Source organism: Peromyscus maniculatus, chromosome 8, assembly GCF_049852395.1.
Source record: "Peromyscus maniculatus bairdii isolate BWxNUB_F1_BW_parent chromosome 8, HU_Pman_BW_mat_3.1, whole genome shotgun sequence".
Taxonomy (NCBI): domain Eukaryota; kingdom Metazoa; phylum Chordata; class Mammalia; order Rodentia; family Cricetidae; genus Peromyscus; species Peromyscus maniculatus.
The window spans coordinates 87519752-87539956 of record NC_134859.1 but is presented as its reverse complement, the minus strand read 5'-3'; the positions used below and the strand labels follow the sequence as shown (position 1 = coordinate 87539956).

The window sequence follows — 20205 nt, the reverse complement described above, 5'->3', positions numbered from 1 at the left end:
AGGTGGGCTGAGTAAGCCATGGGAAGCAAGCCAGTAAGCAGCTCCCCTCCATGGCCTCTGCATCAGCTTCTGCCTCCAGGACCCTGCCCTGCTTGAGTTCCTGTCCTAACTTACTTCAGTGATGAACAGCAATGCTGAAGTGTAAGTCAAATAAACCCTTCATCCTCAACTTGCTTTTTGGTCATGGTGTTTCTTTTTTTTTTGTTTGTTTGTTTTTGTTTTTCGAGATAGGGTTTCTCTGTGTAGCTTTGCGCCTTTCCTGGAACTCGCTTTCGAGACCAGGCTGGCCTCGAACTCACAGAGATCCGCCTGGCTCTGCCTCCCGAGTGCTGGGATTAATGGTGTGTGCCGCCGCAGCCCGGCTGGTCATGGTGTTTCATCGCAGCAATAGTAACCCTGACTAAGACAGCGATGCTGGTGCACACAGCTGCAAGTCATTTACTTTTCTTGCTTATACCCACACATCCATCCATCCATCCCTTGCTGAAGAATTGCTGGGCTCTTTCCAGTTTGAGGTCACACCAAATTGAGGACAACCTTACAGCTGTTCCATGACACAAGGGTGTATGAGATGTATGTAAACCTAGTAGATGTGCAGAGTCTTAGAGATTGTGATTTTTTATTTTTATTTTTACCAGGTAGTGACAATTTCCAAAAGAGTTGTTCAAACCACCCTCAACAACAACTCCCTCTGCAGTGAGTTCACTTCTTTGGGCCTCAGTTTCTCCATTGTATTGTAGGCAGACCTTTCTGTCCTGCCAGCCAGTTCCCAAATAACCACACAGAGACTTAACATTAATTATAATTGTTCAGACGATAGCTTAGGCTTGTCTCCAGCCAGCTTAAATCAACCCATTTCTATTCATCTGTGTGCTGCCCTGAGGTTCATTTACCTCATCTATGAACTTCCTATGTTGCTTCTTTCAAACCTGGCTGGAGACTCCTCAGACTCCAGCCTTCTTCCCAGTATTCTCTTTGCCCGCAAATCCTGCCTAGCTATTGGTCAGTCAGGTCTTTTATGAAACTAATCAGAAGGCGCCTTGGCAAAGACGCATCTTCACAGTGTACAAAAAGATTATTCCATAACAGTGTATTCTTTGGAAAATAAGACTGTTGGGTTTCTCTTCTTCTTTTTTTTTTAAAATCTTTTCTTCCTTCCTTTTCCTTTCTTGTGTATGACTGTATGTTAGTTTACATGCATGTGTATGTGTGTGCAGGCTAGAGGAGTGTGTTGGGTGTTCGGTTCCATCACTTGAGTCTCTCATTGGACCTGGAGCCAGGCTGGCAGCCAGCAAGCCCAAGTGATCTCTCTCTCCCCCATCATGCTAGGGTTACCAATTCCTGTGGTCAGAGTCAGCTTTTGGTGTGGGTGCTGGGGATTCAAACTCTGTCCTCAAATTGTACAGCAGTGCTCTTATCTACTGAGCCATATCTCAGTGACCCATCTCCTCAACTGAATCACTAATCTAATTAATCTTTATCAATAAAAAGTCAGGAGTCATCGGGGTGGTGGTGGTGGTGGCATAGACCTTTAATACCAGCACTTGGAAGGCAGAGGCAGGCTGATCTCTGTGAGTTCAAAGCCAGCCTGGTCTACAGAGCGAGTTCCAGAACAGTCAGTGCTGTTATACAGAGAAACCACGTCTCGAAAAACCAAAAAAAAAAAAAAAAAAAAAAAATCAGGAGTCAAATATTGGGGTAAGAACCTGAAAGATCAGAGAACAGGGAGCAGCCACCAGTTGCTTCCTACCTCTCTCTTTCCTCCATCCAAAAGGGTTGAGATCCTCTCTCAGCCCCATCTTACCACTTCCTGTCTCCTCTCTCTACAGTCCTCCAAACCTCTATGGTCAGCTAGTGGCTGGCCCCACCCTCTGATTCCAAGCAAGCTTTATTTGTCAGAACACAATTAAAATATCACGCAACACTCAACAGTTGGATTTCTGAGTCTCGAACGTGAGTTCCAGGAAAGGTGCAAAGCTACACAGAGAAACCCTGTCTCAAAAACAAAACAAACAAACAAAAAACCGGAGCCTGATATTGGGGTAAATGCTGAAAGATCAGAGAGACAAAGAACAAGCCACTAGAGAAACTTCTCACCACTACCAAATCCTCAGGCTGAAAGGAAGGTGAGATCCTATCTCCACGAATCCTCAGACAGTCTAGTTCCTGTCTCCTCACACCTTATATGCCTTTCTCCACCCAGCCATTTCACTTCCTTCCTAGTGCTGGGATTACAGGTGCAGTGTGCTTCCCAAATACTGGTAGTAAAGACATGAGATCTCAAGTGCTGGGATTAAAGGTGTGTGCCATCGCTGCCTGGCTCTGTTTCTCTCCTAGACTGAGTCAATCTCATGTAGTCCAGGGTGGCTTTGAACTCAGATATCCAGACGGATCTCTGCCTCCTGAGTGCTAGGATTAAAGGTGTGTGCCACCACTGCTTGGCTTCTGTGTTTAATCTAGTGGCTTGTTCTGTCCGCTAATCTTCAGGCAAGCTTTATTTGATACACAATATATCACCACACTCTGCCATATGTTTTCTGATACCATGATATTCTGTCTCATCTCACACCCAACACAATGGATTCAGCTGGCCTTGTACTGAAGCCTTGGAATCCATGCGACAAAATAAACCTCTCTTCCTTTTAGCTGCTTTAGATATTTGTCACAGGAACAAAGAGTCTTGTTGTTGGAAGTTTTTGATCCTTTGTTGGAGGGCCTGCCAACTAGCTCGCAAATAAATCACACATGGAGGCTTATTATTAATTATGAACGCCTGGTCTTAGCTTGGCTTAGTTTCTAGCCAGCTTTCCTTATCTTTAATTAACCTGTCTATCTTTTGCCTCTGGCCTTTTTTGTAGCTAGAGTTTTCCTGCCTTGCCCACAGTCAGGACAAATATTTGTCACCTGCTAGTCCCACAGCCACTCAGACCCAACCAAGTAAACACAGACACTTATATTGCTTACAAACTGTATGGCTTGGCAGGCTTTTTACTAACTGTTCTTATATCTTAAATTAATCCATTTCCACAAATCTATACCTGCCACGTGACTTGTGGCTTACTGATACTTTACATCTTCCTTGTCCTGGCAGCAGCTGGCAGTGACTCCTTCTGCCTTCCTCTTCTTTTATTTCTCCTCTCTGTTAGTCCCGCCTATAGTTCCTGCCTAGCCATGGACAATCAGGTTTTATTTATTGACCAATTAGAGCAACTTGACATACAGACCATCCCCCAGCACAGCCAAGTGCAGACCATCTCAGACACCTGCACTCAGGCCTGTGGTCCTAATCATCCTCTATGCGGACCTGCTGGGTAAAGCCATGAGGAACCCAAGAACAGGCTCCCACAGGACATACAGAACATCCCACAGGACATACGGAACATTCCACAGCACTTTTTCTGTTCTCTGACTTCTGTAAATCTTGCTCTTACTCCGTGGCTTGCTGTGTAGCTGGCTCCTGGATTCTTCCTCCTCCTCTGGCTCCTAGATCTTAGCTCCCTGTAGCAGGAATCTTAAAAGTTCTTATTAATAAAATCAAACCTGAGGCCAGTTATTGGGGTCAATGCTGGTAGATCAGAGAGACAGAATAAGCCACAGCTATCTCACCTCACCAGTTCCTCAGCTGGTCCTGTTTCCTCAGACTGGAAGCTTCTGTGTCCTCATCCGGAATGGGTCTCAGCTGAATTACTGCTCAAAAGCCTGAATGCTTAACCAGCCAAAATCTTCTCCAGCCAAATGCTTCTAGTTTCTCGCCCTCACGCCTTATATATCTTCCTGCTTTCTACCACCACTCCCTGGGATTAAAGGCTGGCTTTCTGGGATTAAAGGTGTGTGTCACCATGCTTGGCTATTTCCAATGTGGCCTTGAACTCACAGAGATCCAGAGGGATTTCTGTCTCTGGAATGCTAGGATTAAAGGCGTGTGCTATCACTGACTAACTAGTGGCTTGTCTGTTCTCTGACCCCAGGTAAGTTTATTAAGGTACACAATATTTTGGTGAACACAATACCACCACAGCTCCCTCCTCCCAGTTTTCTCCTGTTTATTCTCTCTGCCTGCCAGCCCCGCCTGTCCTTTCTCCTGCCTTGCTAGTGGTCAATTCTTTATTAAATCATCAGGTGTTTTACACAGGCACAGTAACACAGCTTCACAGAGTTAAACAGATGCAACATGAACAAAAGTAGCACACTTTAGAAAATAATATTCTACAACAGAGTCTCTACGTTATGAGAAAGAGAGTTGAAAGCCTCCCTGCTTAGGATGGGCTGCTAAACATCCCAGGGGAACTCTTTGTCTTAAGCTCTTCTTTTCCATTTATTTATTTATTTATTTATTTATTTATTTATTTATTTATTTATTTGCTTGTTTGTTTGTGTGTTCATGTGCTTGACAGAGAGAGAGAGTATAGCTTGAGAGCTTTTCTCTCTGGGTCCTACCAAGTCTCGCCAGTCCCAGAGCCCACTTATAAAATAAACACACAGATGCTTACATTATTTAAACTGCTTGGCCATTAGCTCAGGCCTATCATTGTCTAGCTCTTACTCTTATAATCAGCCCATTTTTATTAATCTATACTTTGCCACGTGGCTCGTGGCCTATAGGTACCTTACATCTTCCTTGTCTTGGCAGCGGCTGGCAGGTCTCTCCTCTGCCTTCCTGTTTCCTCTTTTCTCCTCTCTGTTAGTCCCGCCTATACTTCCTGCCTGGCCACTGGCCAATCAGTGTTTATTTATACAGAGTGATATCCACAGCACTTCCCCTTTTTTCTTTTACAAAAAGGAAGGTTTTAACTTTAACATAGTAAAATTACATATAACAAAACAATTAATGAACAAGAATTACAGTTACAATATTAAAGAAGATATCCTATCTTATATTTGTGAGTTTAAGGTTTTATATCTAACTTTTATCATAACTAAGGAAAATTGTAACTATCTAGTTTCAACTACATCAAAGACCTCAGAAGGATATAATATTACCTGAGAAATGGGAGAAGGATGCAAGCACCTTTCGGGAGTCTTGCAGGGTAGACAGAGACAGCTGACAGCCTGGATAGTCATCTCATGTTCCTTTGTAAAGTTGGGGCATCTGTCTTCAGCCCACAGGGCTAGAGTCTCTCAGTTACTTTTTTCAGTGTCCTATAGAATGTCTGGCAGTTTTTTTTACACAGCAGAAACCTGAAGGACCATTTTGTTAAGCAAAGTTTAGTGGTCATCTTTCTATGGGTCCTGTATGTCCAGTTGATCAAGCAGTCCAGGCAAGAACAGTTTCTTGCCCAAATGGTTATTTTTGCCAAGGTGAAGATAAACTCCATATGGAGTGTCTTCGATGCCCATCCTCCTCTCTGAAGTAAATCTGGTGCTGCCCGGAGCAGACATGTCTCACTGTCTAGAAAGTCTAACTTTTTAAAAATATTTTAAATGCCATATCCTGTAGGTCTTTCTTTGAAGTATTTGAAGATTACTTATCTATCTGAAATATATCTATGTATACCTAGAAGACTTAACTAACATGCCTATACGTATGATTATTATAGATGACTACTTACTAATCTATTTCTTAATTATTCATTTTAATCTAAATGAGTTACATAAACCTAATACCTCAAACAAGAATAGGAATATATATACTGTAGCTGGAGAGTTTTCTCTCCGGGTCCCGCCAAACCCCGGCAGTCCGACAGCCCACTTATAAAATAAACACACAGATGCTTATATTATTTAAACTTTTGGCCTAATGGCTCAAGCTTCTAGCTATCTAGTTCTTACATCTTAAATTAATCCATTTCCATAAATCTATACCTTGCCACGTGGCTCGTGGCTTACCGGCATCTTCACATGCTGTTTGTCATGGCAGCGGCTAGCAGTGACTCCCTCCACCTTCCTGTTCTCTCAATTCTCCTCTCTGTTAGTCCCGCCTATACTTCCTGTCTGGCCACTGGCCAATCAGTGTATTATTTATTGACCAATCAGAGCAATTTGACATACAGACCATCCCACAGAAATATACAGTATAATAAAATTAAGTTTAAACTTGTATCAATAAACTAAAATCTATACCAATGTAAAACATTTTAACATAAACTAAAATCTATACCAAATGTAAAACATTTTAAACAAGTTGTTGTTCTTTAATAGTAGGTTCATTAATCTACCCTTTTATCCTATCATATCTTTATCCTATATATCTATATCATATCTCTTTTTCTTCTTTAGAAAGAGATTGTATTTTTTGTTTGTTTGTTTGTTTTTCGAGACAGGGTTTCTCTGTGTAGCTTTGCGCCTTTCCTGGATCTTGCTCTGTAGACCAGGCTGGCCTCGAACTCACAAAGTTCTGCCAGGCTCTGCCTCCCAAGTGCTGGGATTAAAAGTGTGCACCACCACCGCCTGGCCTAAGATTGTATTTATAATCAACCTTGTATATCAAGGTCAGAGGAAAACTTATGGGAGTCAGTTCTCTCCTTCCTTCCTGTGGGTTCCAGTGTTAACTCAGATCGGGTCTGCTAGTTTTATGCAAATGAACTGTTGTGATAGCCCATTGTCCTAAACTATTTTTTAAATTAAAACGTAAACATTTTATTTATCATGATTGTGTGTGTGGTGGGATCATGCCTGGCCGTGCACAGTACCTCTGTGGTGGTTAGAGGACCACATTGTGGAATCCGTGGGTTCTTTCCCTCCACTCAGGCTCTGGGGGTCAAACTCCAGTGGTCAGTCTTTCCAGGCAAGTGCTTACCCACTGAGCCCTAAACTCCTAAGAGTAGGGGTTGGGTATTAACTTTGGCCTTGTCATCACAGCCTCTGCCTACTTGAGAGAATTTCTAAACAGGGAACATGGGAAAGGAGACAAAAAGCAAAAATAATAACCTTTTTCTGCGATAAGGCTTAATGTGTCATATGTAAGTCAAGAGTAAGTGATCTATGTGGATGACCATGGCTAGGCAGGTTCTTCTGAAGAGAGTTTCACAGGGACATATCTGGTGCGGAGAAGGTTGTGGCAGAGAGGGAAATGGAGAGAGGGGGGCAGGCATGGGGTGACTCTGGGAAGGAGCCTGGACTCTGTTCTCTGAGCACTAACGTGGCATCTTGGAGGGATGGCTGCTGCTCAGTGGACTGGGAAGGTCTGCACTTTAGACCCCTAGAGTGGACAGCCATTGCCAGACAAGGAGGAGGGACTCTGGCTGTCCTCCTGGGGAAAGCCTCTCCGGGATACACCCTCAGCTGTATCCTGTACTGGGGTTAGGACTGGGTTCCAGTGAGTGATGTAGAAGTTAGTTACCCTGACTCTGCACAGACTGGCTCTCAATATCTCTCTGCTGGAAACCCTGTCTCCAGCTACCCCAAGAGGTGGCTTAGAACCAGGTGCATTCAGAAAGACCCTCTGGCCTCATCTCCTCCCTCTTTTTTTAATTTTTTTTCTCTTCAATTACTAACCCTGCCCCTAATTTCTAGCCAAGGATGACTTTGAAATTCTGATATCTTGCCTCTACCAGAGATTACAGGCATGATTTATCACACCTGGTGATTTATTGGGTGCTAGGGATCAAATCCAAAGCTTTGTGCATGTTAGGCAAGCATTCTTCACTTTTATCTACATAGCCTTGAACTGATCTTCATGTCTCTACCTCCCAAGTTCTGGAATTAAAGGTGTGTGCTACCATGTCCAGCTTTTCTTTATTTTTTAAAAAATATTTTTTATATGTGTATGTGCTTGTAGGTTTATGTGTACCATGTTCCCGCAAGTGTCCCAAGGGGGTCAGAGTGCACTGGAATCCCTGGAACTGGTCTCAGAGTCTCTGGAAAAGCAGTAAGTGCTCCTAACTGTTAAGCCATCTCTCCAGCCCCTTTCTTTCTTACAAGGGTCCAGGCTGGTCTGGAACTCTCCATGTAGACGAGGCTAGCCTCAAATTTGAGATGCTCCTGCCTTTGACTCTTGAGTGATAGGAGTACCAAGGACCCATGTGGTCATTATGCCCTAATCACTTTATTTACATATTCATTGCAGTGTTTTTCCAGTCATGCATCCAGTGAGTGACTAACATGTGCCTAGGCACTGAGGACACAAAACAAACAAGACACACAATGAAATGAGGAAATCCCACCCAACAGGATCTTCCTTTCCTCCTTCACCTGCAGCAGGTTGTAGGGACAAGGACAGGAACTTATAGTCATGTGGTCATTACAAAGGCAGTGTGGTGGTTGGAATAAGAATGGCCCCCATTGGCTCATATATTTGAATTCTTAGTCATCAGGGAGTAGCACTGTAGCACAAATTCTAATTGGTCTTTTTGGGGTGGGGAGGAGGGGTTTGTTGTTGGTGGTGGTTTTTTGTTTGTTTTGTTTTTCAAGATGGGTTTTCTCTGTGTAGTTTTGGTGCCTGTCCTGAATCTTGCTCTTGAACTCACAGAGATCCACCTGGCTCTGCCTCCAGAGTGCTGGGATTAAAGGTGTTCACCACAGCTGCCCGGCTTGAATTGGTCTTAATAATAAAAACCTCGAGTCAGATATCGGGGTAAATGCTGATAGATCAGAGAAGTAAAGGAGCCAGCCACTAGAGAGACTTCTTACCTCTACCAAATCCTCAAAGGGCTGAGCTCCTGTCTCCACCCTGCCTTATTACTTCCTTTCTCCACCCAGCCATATCACTTCCTGTTTTCTCTTCCCAACTGCTGGGATTAAAGGCATGTGCCTCCCAAGTACCGGGATCAAAGGCATGAGATCCTAAGTGCTGGGATTAAAGGTGTGTGCCACCACTGCCTGGCCTCTAGTGGCTAGTGCCACACTCTTTATTTGTTCGAGCACAAACAAAATATCACCACATAGCACAACTTGAGAAGGAATAGGAAGGAGGTGTGGTCTTGTTGAAGTAGGTGTGGCCTTGTTGGAGAAGGTGTGTCACTGGGGGTGGGCTTTGAGGTTTCAGAATCCCAAGCCAGGCCCAGTGACTCTCTCTTCTTGATACCTGTGGATCCAGATGTAGAACTCTCAGTTACTTCTCTAGCACCATGTCTGCCTGTGTGCCACCATGCTCCCTGCCATGACAATAATGGACTAAACCTCTAAAACTGTAAGCAAGTCCCAGTTAAATACTTTCTTTTCTAAGATTTGGTCATGGTGTTTCTTCATAGCAATAGAACACTAAGACAGAAGTTGGTACCAGAAATGGGGTATTGCTGTGACAGGCCAGACCATGCTGCTTGTTGGTAGGATGTGGATTTTGGATTAGGAAAGCAGCTGAATGCTTTAAACAAGGCTTTATGGGCCATACTAGTAGGAGCATGAAAGTCAGTGGTGCAGAAAGCAATGTAGATTATGATTGCTCTTCTCAAGAGAGTTCAGAGGAGAATAATGTTAATAAATGGCCTAGAGTCTGTTTTTGTTTTTGTTTTTGGTGTGTGTGTATATGTGTGTGAGAGAGATATTTTGATGAAGAATATGGGTGCTTTCTGCCCTTGTCAAAAAAAAAAATCTGCCTGAGGCTAAATTGAAGAGTTTTGGATTAATGGTGTTGGCAGAGCAAATTTCCAAGGCAGTCTAGTATTGACTCTGTCATGTGGGTATTAGTAGTCACTGTTATGCAAATCTATAATGAAAAGGAGCAAGCTAAAAAAGGAAAAATGCAAAATGTATAATTTGAGGAGAAAAGGAGCACCAGGAAATATAATTGACTTAAGTCTCATCCTCAAAGAGATCACAGTTTTAAAGAAAAGCCCAATGTTAAGTGGAATAAAGGGCGTTGTGACCTTAGGGCAAAACCCCACCCAGGTAAGCTTCCAACTTGTGAAAAGGAATTAAAGAAAAGCTTAAGTGAAGGAAACCATCAACAATAGAAAGCTGATGCAGATGTAATTGAATGTGGGGGCCATGTTCCAGCCCCAGAAAGTGATAAAACTTGGCTGGTTTGGTCATGTGGATCTAGCTTTAGAGTTAAGAATACAAGTAAGTTATTGTAGAATCTCCCTCTGCAGCTAAGAAAATCCACTGAGGCCTGATATGTGTCAGGGGAGTCCCTGCATGGAAGCCCAGAGAGGCCATTGGGTGAAGCTGTGAAGGTAAAGCCCATATTGCTTTAGAAACTCCAAGATGTTGGAGATTACAAAGCCATGGGATACCTGCCATGGGATACTTTTCCAGAGAGGAAAGCGACTAACAAGATGTGGAACCAGCCCAAAAGAGAGAAATGCAGTTAAACAAAACTGGAAGGATTTGAAGATCTGAAGAGCTCCTTGCCATCAGATATGGAGATGTAAGGTCTAGAGTTTGCCCTGCTGGTTTTCAGTCTTGCTTTGGTCCAGTATTTCCTCACTGTGCTTGCTTTCTTCCCTTTTGAAATGGTAATGTATATTCTGTGCCGTTGTATGTCTGAAGTATGTGACTGAAAGGACCAAGCAGATGCCATAACAGGTTGTCAATCTTCTCCCAGAGATCAGGCCTCGATTCCAGTTTCCCGAGACTTGAGCAAGCAGTTTCTGGGAGGGCCATGAACAAAAGACATAGTCCTTGCAGCAGCTCCCTTTCTGGACGTACTCTGACGGATCAAGATTCGGCCAGTTGTTTACTGTCTGGGACCCCTCACCAACTTAGAGCTACGTGCATGGGTCAATGTGAATGTGCGAGGCCAGCCAGCCTCCATGGCAGCTCAAGGACAAAGCCTGGGACTTGTCCAGGCCTGCCCAAAAATGATAACAGTAACCCCCAACCAGTAAATTCAAAGGTTACACACCCTCACCCAATCATATGACACAAAGGCTGGTACCACTCTGTTTGCAGTTTCTCCTTTTAAAAACCCCTCATCCTAGCCAGGCAGTGGTGCACATGCCTTTAATCCCAGCACTCAGGAGGCAGAGCCAGGCGGATCTCTGTGAGTTTCAGGCCAGCCTGGTCTATAGAGCGAGATCCAGGACAGGCACCAAAACTACACGAAGAAACCCTGTCTTAAAAACCAAACCAAACCAAACCAACCAAACAAACAAACAAAAACCCTCATCCTGAGAGCTCAGGGCCATCCTTCTCCACTGATTGTTGGATACAGACCAAGCCCAGGCCTGCTTGTGATCAATAAACCCCTCTGTGTTTTGCATCTGATAGGCTCTGTGGCAGTCTTGCTTGGGGGTCTCGTGATGTGGGCACAATATGATCAGCTTATCTATCTATCTATCTATCTATCTATCTATCTATCTATCTATCTATCTATCTATCTATCTATCTATCTATTCTTTGAGACAGGGTTTCTCTGTGTATCCCTGGCTGTCCTGAAACTTGCTCTATAGACCAGGCTCGTTTTGAGGTTTTAGAAGGCCAAGCCAGGCCTTGTGGCTCTCCATGCTGTCTGCGGATCCAGATGTAGAACTCTTAGCTCCTTCTCCAGCACCATGTCTGCCTGCATTCCACCATGCTTCCCACCAGAGATCCGCCTGCCTCTGCCTTCTGAGTGCTGGGATAAAAGGTGTGCCATACCACTGCCCAGACAGCTTTTTTATTTTTATTTTACAGGATTACAGTTAAGATTGCCTGGAGTTTTAGAAGAGACTTTGAACTTTGGACTTCTAAACAGTGTGGAAACTCTGACAGACTATGGGGACTTTTGCAGGTGGACTGAATGCATTTTTGCATTACAATACGACTATTATCCTACGAAGGCCAGGGAGTAGAATGTGATGGTTTAATAAGAATGGCCCCCATTGGCTCGTACATTTGAATTCTTAGTCAGCGGGGAGTGGCACTACTTGAGAAGGAATAGGAGGTATGGCCTTGTTGGAGTAAATGTGGCCTTGTTGAAGGAAGTATGTCATTGGGGTTAAGCTTTAAGGTTTCAAAAGCCCAAGCCAGGACCAGTGGCTTCCTTTTCCAGATATAACTCTGAGCTGTATCTCCAGCACCGTGTCTGCCTGCACGCCACCATGCTCCCCGCCAAGATGATAACGGACTGAACCTCTGAAAATGTAAGCAAGTTCCATTTAAATGCTTTTCCTTTCCCCCAACAGTTGGTCGTGGTGCTTCTTCACAACAATACAACGTTAACGAAGACAGGCAGGTTGCTCATCTGCAAACCGGTGCTGACGCTCGGCTCAAGCTGGGGCTCTGGGGAACATGTGCTAGCACCCCTGTCTTTTGTGTAGTTGCTGATGAATAAATATTAGCTGAAGTGAGCCAGGGCACACCTTTAATCCCAGCACTCAGGAGGCAGACAGGCAGGTCTCTGTGAGTTATAGGACAGCCTGGTCTACAGAGTGAGCCCGGGCCAGCTAAGGCTACACAGTGAGACCCTGTCTGCCAACAAACAAAAGTTGATTAAAATCTAGGAGGGAGCCACTAGCCAGTCTTAGATCTCGGGAACTGAAGAGTGCCTAAAGCCTGGGTCTCTGTATGCAGCAGCGTAGACCAGTCCAGAAGAGGGTAGAGGAGATTCAAATGGGGGAAAGCAAAAGCTTTTGAGTAAGACACCAGAACAATAAGAAGATGGGGCCCAGCTTGATTCCGTGGATCAGAGAAACTGCTCTCACCTCACACACAGCTACTTTTTCCTCCCTCCTCCTTTTCCTCCCTCTCTTCCTTTTCCTCTCCTGTTTCTTTTTTGGAGGTAGAGCCTTGAACTAGCCATGTATCCAAAGACAGAGCCTTGCCTCTATCTCCCAAGCACTGGGATTATAGGTTTGTGCCGCCATGCTCAGCTTCCGACAGCTCCTTTCTTTTTCCTTCACTTTTTCTTCTCTAACACTGTTCCAACCTGTGCCTAACAATGCTTTGATGAGGTGTGCATGGGGGGTGCTTAATCCTTCAGCAAATATTTGCTGAGCACTTACTAAGTGCCAATTTAACTTATTCAAAAGTTGAATTCAAAAAAAGGCCCTATTCAAGGCAAGGCCCAGTCAGCAATGAAGGAAATGAAGGAAACATAGATGTTCCTCTCACCAGGTACAGATTATAGGCCTGAAGAATAACTTAATAGAAATGGAATTGCAGGGGCAAAGGGCAAGTGCAATTTGCAATGTTTATTGATTTCACCAAATTGACATAAAAAGGGTTTATAGTCATTTCTCACCTGGATCCTTGTTTCCCCAGGAGTGTCCTCTTAAAAAAATATTTTTATGGTGGTTTTGCCTGCTTGTATGTCTGTATCACGGGTGTGCCTGGTGCTTGCAGAGGCCAGAAGACGGCATCTAATCCTAGAACTAGAATTAATAGAAGGTTGAGCTGCCATGTGGGGTGATGGGAATTGAACCTGGGTCCTGGAAGAGCACCAAGAGTTCTTAACTGCTGAGCCATCTGTCCAGCTCCAATGTTTTTGTTTTTTGGATGAGGTTTTACTAAATAGTTCAGACTTCTCTCAAACTCCCTATCATCCTTCCTCAGGCTCCTGAATGCTGAGAGTATTGGCTTAACTTACCACAGCGGCTCTTAGCCTGTGGGTCTTGACCCTTTGGGGATCGAATGACTCTTTTACAGGGGTCCCATATCAGGTATCCTGAATATCAAATATTTACATTATGATTTATAACCGTAGCAAAATTACAGTTATGAAGTACCAACAAAAATGATTTTATGGTCAGGGGTCACCACAACATGAGGAACTGTGTTAAAGGGTCACAGCATTGGGAAGGTTGCGAACCACTGCCTTACCGCATCGTGACAGAAGGTTATTTTTCCTAACTAAAGGGATAATTGTGTCACAGGTGTTTTTTTTTTTTTTTTTTTTTAAACATAGTCTCATGAGCTAGGCATGGTGGTGTACACCTTTAATCCAAGCACTTGGGAGGCGGAGGCAGGAGGATCTTTGTGAGTTTGAGGCCAGACTGGTCTACAAAGCAAGTTCCAGGACGATCAGGACTACACAGAGAAGCCCTGTCTTGAAAAACAAAACAAAACAAAACAAAAACAAAACCATGGTCTCACTATGTAACCCTGGCTGGTCTCGGAACTCACTATGTAGACCAGGCTGTCTCAAACTCATAAAGATCTACCTGCCTATAAAAAAGTTATTGTGTCTATGTAGGGGGTACAGGTGTTGCATGTATGTGTGTGGTAGTCAGAGGGCAATTTTGTGGAGTCCTTTTTCTTTATCTGCCTTTATGTGGGTTTGGGAATGCCTCTCATGGCATCCTCGCATAGCAGGTCTTTAAGCCGCTGAGCCATCTGTGCTGGGTTCACCCACGAGTGATTTATATTAACTAGTCTTCTGGGTAGCCTGTGAAGACTCTGAATTGGCTGGTCCCAGTGGTCCACATCTGTAATTTTCACATTTGGGAAGCTGAGGCAAGAGGATCGGAGTTCAGGGTTGTCCTCTATTATACAGTGAGTTTAAGGACAGCCTGGGCTACAAGTTACCCTGTTTCAAAAAGAAACAAATGACTATAAAAGCTATGAATTATGGGCTGAAGAGATGGCTCAGAGGTTAAGAGCATGAGATGATCTTCCAGAGGTCCTGAGTTCAATTCTCAGCAGCCACATGGTGGCTCACAACCATCTGTAATGAGATCTGGCGCCCTCTTTGGGCGTGCAGTCAGAACACTGTATACATAATAAATAAATCTTAAAAAAAGAACAAAAAACTCTGAATTGCTGTCTTCCAGGGCCTGAATTTGAGTCACTTCAGAGAGGATATTTTCTTTACTTAGAGAGAAGTGATTTTTCACAGAGGTTTGTATAGATTCCTGGAAGACACTCTTGGCCTCTCCCTAAACTTCAGGAGGGCACAATAGCAGATCAGCAGCTCTTTATAAATGATGGGAATGAGGGAAGAGACCAGAAAATGACATCATCAGGGAGTACATGCTGCTCAAGCATGGGCAAAGCAAGTTCAGCTACCCAACTGCTGGCTGAAAAGGGACAGGGCTGGGGGGGGGGGCTTGGGAAAGTGTTTGCTCAGGAGAGTGTTGCAACAATGTTGCAGGGAGCGTTTGATCCAGGGTTGATGTTGTTTTTGCCAGGGGCACAGCCATGCTGATTCCCCGCACCCTGGGCTGATGCATCACCTGAGCTGATTAGAGGATAGTTCTGGCCTCCTTCCTAGAGCTGGACAGTTGTTAGTTCGGGGAAGGCTGGAGAGACCTACTGGGACTAAGGTACAAGGGAGGCTTCCACTCCAGGGAAGCAGTGAGTTGAAGTCTTGATTTCTAGGGCTTTCTGCTTTCACATATTCTGCCCCACAAGTTCGCGGGCACCTCCTAAACTGGGCGCTCCAGTTTGGGCTTAGGAAAAGTATGTTCTATCTCACGAGTAACAGAAAGAGGAGGAGGAGGCTGTTCATTACTTCCAGCGTCTTAGTTTGACATTGAAGGAGGGAGCAAGAGGTTGGGCAGGGATAGCCTCAGTCCTAGGTTAGAATCTCAGATAAGTGATCAGCTCCTCCCAGATCCGCGCTCAGGTGAGCAGGTGAGAGGAACCGACGCGTTGGGACTGGACTAGTTCACCCCTTCCCCCAACCTATCCTACGTCGGGCTGTCTGATTGTGCAGCGTGGCTGTGTAGTCTCGCCCTATGTATATTCCATAGGGTGGGTTCCAGGAGCGGAGAGGTGCCACGTGTGAAAGGAAAGCAGGCATCGATTTCAAAAGCAGGGTTGGTGTGGCGGCTTACAAGCGCCTAGGGTAAGAACGTCAGTTGCTCCCATGGGAGGGAGGAAGGGGACGCCAGGTCCTGCAAGAAGTGCTACAGCCATTTGAGCCAACAACCCCCTCCCTCAGCTACTCCACCCGGTGGCTGGCCGGCCCAGCCCCTGAAACGATCAGGCCACAGCCCCCTGCCTCGTAGCTTCTCCTCCTAGAGCCGCCCTGCCCATCTCCCCATCCGAGGCCCCGCCCACGGCCCCGCCTCCGCCCCGCCGACTTCCAGGACTACAAGTCCCATCAGCCCCGAGACAGGCCTGAGGGCGGGGCCACCGCTGCAGCGAATGGGGAGGAGCTTAGAGCTCAGGCTAGGGAACGCGTGTGCCCAATCGCCGGGCCGCTCGGCCTGTGAGCTGATGGGGGGCGGGGAGGAGCCCGCTCGGGCCGGGGACAAAAGCCGGATCCCGGGCAGCTGCGGGCGGCTGGAGCGATTCAAGGAGTTGGGGTGACCTGGAGCTTGCGGACAGAGAGCCGCACTCGGGCTTTCTCGAAGAGGTGAGTGCGGCAGCCGTGTGCGCGGGCGCGACCCCCAGCCCCCTCGAAGCTTCCTGCTTTCCTCCCCCAACCCGGAACCACCTCCCGGCTCGCAGGCTGGGCTCTCCCGCGCGCTCCCTGCACCTGCTTGGAACTTTTGTGCGGGTCTCCGCGATGTGGTAGTCTTTGCCTCGGCCTCGAGCCGCGTGTCTACACCCTCCCAACCCCTTTCTAGTTCCTGGGAGTTTGCACATTGCCGCCGCCGACCTTCCCTCCTCCAGATTCTTTTACGCGTCCTGCCTCTCAGCTCCACCCAAGGCCAGCTCTCGAGTCTCTCCGGGTTTTTGGGGGACACTTTTTTGGGCCCCATTCGGGTTCCCTACCGGATACCGGGGCGGGAAGTAGAGAAGGCGGTGGCCGCTCACGAGCCGGACTCAAGGCAGGCCCGTCCTGTTAGTTCTGGGGTGAATCCATAAAGCTCTGTGTCGAAGCGGAGGGAGCGGGCCCTGGCCACGCGGGCTGTGCTACCCCAGGGTGCCTGAGGCCTCGCCGCGAGGACTTGGCTCCGGAGCGGCGGCCCCTGAAGGGCTCTCCCTGCTAAGGAGCTCCCCCTCGGGTCCAGCCCCCAGACAACAGATGGTCGGAGTGCCCAGGAGTCTGGACGAACAAGCTCCTGAGGTATATGTGTGCGTGCGCCCGCGCGCGTGTGCAAAAGAGGATGCTCCTCTCTCCCCATGTCAGGCCTGGCAGAGGTCTGGTGCCCAGAGCCTGGTGCTTTCTCCAACCTTGAAGTTACACCATGTGGGGGGTCCTCCTGGCGAGATTTTGGAAAGGGCTGTAAGAAGATCAGCATTAGGTCACTTTCGCCTGCCAGCCCATCCTGTCTGTCCTGCCTTTAACTTTGCTCAGTATCTCACCCTGTTCAGTTTCTCGGGTTTCTTTAATGTTGAGAGATAACTGCCCCGGAAGGATCATTTCCACCTCTTAGAAAGCTTCTTAAACACCCTGAGGGAACGGTAAAGGGAGGCCTTGAAGACAGAATAGCTGCTGGTTTTCATCTCCGTTCAGACACTGTGTCTACTGTAGCAGGGAATTCTGCCCTGTTCCTTTGCAATAATAGGGTCGTCATCCCACCCCATCCCCCAAACCCTTAAAGTGAGAGTGTTCTGTCGACCTTAAGCAGCATCCTCGGTAGTTCCTTTCTGCCGCGGCGTCCCAGAGGAGCCTTCCTGGAGAACAGGCTTCATTCATTCACCCTTCCCTGTGGGTTGCTTCTGCTCCAGGGACCAATGTGAGTGTATTCAATCCTGGGTCACTCACTGCAGAAAATAACCCATTCAACTCAAAAGGCCCCTTTCTTGGGGAGCGGGGGGAGAGAGAATTTGAGTATGTGTGTGTTTACATATATCCGTGTAGGGGTATGGTTTCTCCTGAAGAGTTTGCAGATATTGTTAACCAGGTAACAGTTTCTGGGGGCTCAGCTCTGCTGTGAAACCGTCCATCACAGTGTCATCAGCTGCTGGAAAAGGCAGCTTAAGACTTTCGGGTGGGGGTGGGGTGTTGTGTGTGGGGGGGGAACCTCTAGTCTGAGATCGGAATATACTTTGTCCCGCGTTTGAGTACGTGCATACTTGCCAGAGGGTTTTCAGATTCTGGAAATCATAGGAAACCTCACAGATCCATTGCTCTAAAGAGCAGCGAATCAACAATTGGAATTTCGATGGATCTCCACTGAGGAGGCCTCCCCGGGTGTGTGAGCAGCACTGGTGAGGAGCCAGGCCCTTCCTCCACTTATTCTATGCGTTCTTTGTCTCAGCCTCCCCAGCTGAGCCACAGTGCTCTGGTGGCACATCTTATTTTGGTAAACTGGCAAACCTTTCCCTTTCTCATCTCCCTGTTATTTTGTCCTGACCCCACCCACCCCTGGACTCCTGGAGGTGGACTCCGATCTGAGACCGGTGGTTTCCTTCAGTTGCCTAAGGTTGCTCTTTTCTCCCTCCTCTTTCCCTTGGTTGGGTCTTGGGTCTCTTCTGGGGGGTAGTAAATTCTGGGGACCACTGTCAGGCTTCTGTCAGGTGTCAGACTTCTGGGTAGGCTTGGCGAAGGGGCTTCCTCTCCTGGAGCCTGGGGTTCTGTTTGTTGAAGGGGTACCAGTGGTGGAAAGCCGGTCAGTACCACCCCCTCCTCTTGCTGCCTAATGTGCCCTGGGCTGCACTCTGTTTGGGAGGGGGGTAGGGGTGTGTCCATTCGATTTCAGGACCAGTTTTTCTGGTCTGAGTCGAGAAGGTTGGGAAATGGTACTGGAGTGGGTGGGGGTGGAGGACTCGGGGGCAGCGGGGGCTAGTTGGGGCGTCTCCTTCAGGGACACATTGAGAAGGAGTTGCAAGCCACCCCAGGAGAAGCACCGCACTGGGAAGGTCTCTGAGCCCCTTTCCAGTTACCCACTTGGGGCCAGGTCTCAAGCTGATATGCCCATGTGGTGAGATAGAGACAGAGGGAGGCAGCCTGGCCCTGATTAGCACCCCGAAGCCTCTCTTGCATGGCCTGTTGGCAGGGGGGTTCCGTGTGGCCCTGTGTCACATGCCTTCCCTGGGCTAGGAAAGGAGACTAACTTTCCTGGATATGTCAGCCAGCCAGCTCCTTAACTCACCTTCCTTGTGTGTACTTACTTGACTTCTCTCTCCCCAGCAAATCCAGCGCTTCCATTCTGGCCCTCTGGGAGAGACGGGCAGGCTGTCTTCCTCCAGCCAGGCACTTGGCATGCATGACTGGGTTTCCTTTCTCCATCTCTTCTCACTGTTCTCCACGAGCTGCTCTGGGGGAGAGTGGGTGTGTCTGGCAAGGTAGTAGACAGGAAGGATGAGCAAATCCTCATCGTAGACTCTCCCACATTGAAGGGGTACCGTCTTGGGAGAAATGTCTCTCTGTGAGGCTGCAGTGACTGTTTCTGGAGACTCAGGGTGTAGAGTGTTAGGGCTCAAGTCCTGCTGGTGAGTCAGGTTTCTTGGACAAGTTCAACCCCTCCCTCTTTGATTCCTCATCTGAGAAATGGGATTCTGAGTCTGAGTGAACTTGATGTATGTGCTCACATGAGATGAGTTATTTCTTGCAGTGCTGGGGACCAAACCCCAGCGTCTTACACATGGGAGGCAAGCACTCTGCCCCTGAGCTGTGCTCCCAGCCCCTAAGATGAGTTTCTCTACACATGTCACGTCACCGGAGATAGCTTCTGCCTTCTTCCAAGTTCTGGCTCAGTTAAGGAATGACTAGTACAGGGTGGTCCCCAGAGAGGCCTCTGTTTTGCTTAGTGAGTTTTGCTCAAAGTTAACTGCTAAGCTGACTCAGTGGGGTGGGTGGGATGATCTGTAGGTCACAGTTCCCTGCCCTGTGACTGTTATGTATGTACTTTGAGGTGGGAATCTAGTGTCCTAGGAGAAAAGAGCTTTGAGGTAACGTTCTCCTTCCTCCCACTCCCAGGGCTTGTGTCTGTTGGGCGTGTGTATGTGTGTGTGTGTGTGTGTCATGCTGGGGAGGGGGATGAAACCTGGGGAGAAAATAAGGCCAGCCTGTGCAATTCCAGCGATGTTCTTTGCAAGTCAGAGGACATAAAGAGGAGTTCAGTGTGTGCGCGCCCACCTCCGAGAGCAGCATTCACATTTGGATCAAACCCTTGGTGTTCCTGGCTTCCCCTTTGATCTGCCTTTGCTCAGGGCTGAATGTGGTTGTGGCCAGCTAGTTTGCCCAGAGGGAGTAGAGACAAGGTTAAGGTCAAGCTAAGAGTTCCAGAGGAATTGCACATTTTTTTCTGTTCCCCTGCCTCCCTTCCTCCCTCCCTCCACCCTGCCCTCTCTCCCTCTCTTCTCTCTCCTCTCCCTCTCTCCCTTTCTCTTTTTGAGACACTATTTCATATGACCCGGGCTAGCCTTGAACTTCTCATCCTTCGCTTACTACCTCCCAGGTGATAGGATTGTGGGAATACACTAACTACCACGTCTGGTGCCGCCTTCCTAATTTTCTATAATTTCTTCAGCTCTAGGTCTAGATCTGTGTCTCTGCTGATGAAGCTACTTTGTTTTATCTTCCATCCCCTCCTGCTAAGGCAACCCTTTTTCTTTCTTTTGGGAAAA

The 20205-nt window shown here is 47.1% G+C and overlaps 1 protein-coding gene across 2 annotated transcripts in view; it reads left to right on the top strand.

The window, feature by feature from the left end:
• The first annotated feature begins 15881 nt into the window (after positions 1-15881).
• Acly (ATP citrate lyase) overlaps positions 15882-20205 on the top strand; it is a 48543-nt gene continuing 44219 nt past the window's right edge. Inside the window, exon 1 of one of the 2 annotated variants that reach the window (XM_006992886.4) lies at positions 15882-16099. The gene's annotated coding sequence lies outside the window, so the exon portion shown is untranslated. The remainder of the gene's footprint in view (positions 16100-20205) is intronic. The other variant, XM_006992885.3, reaches the window with a different exon arrangement.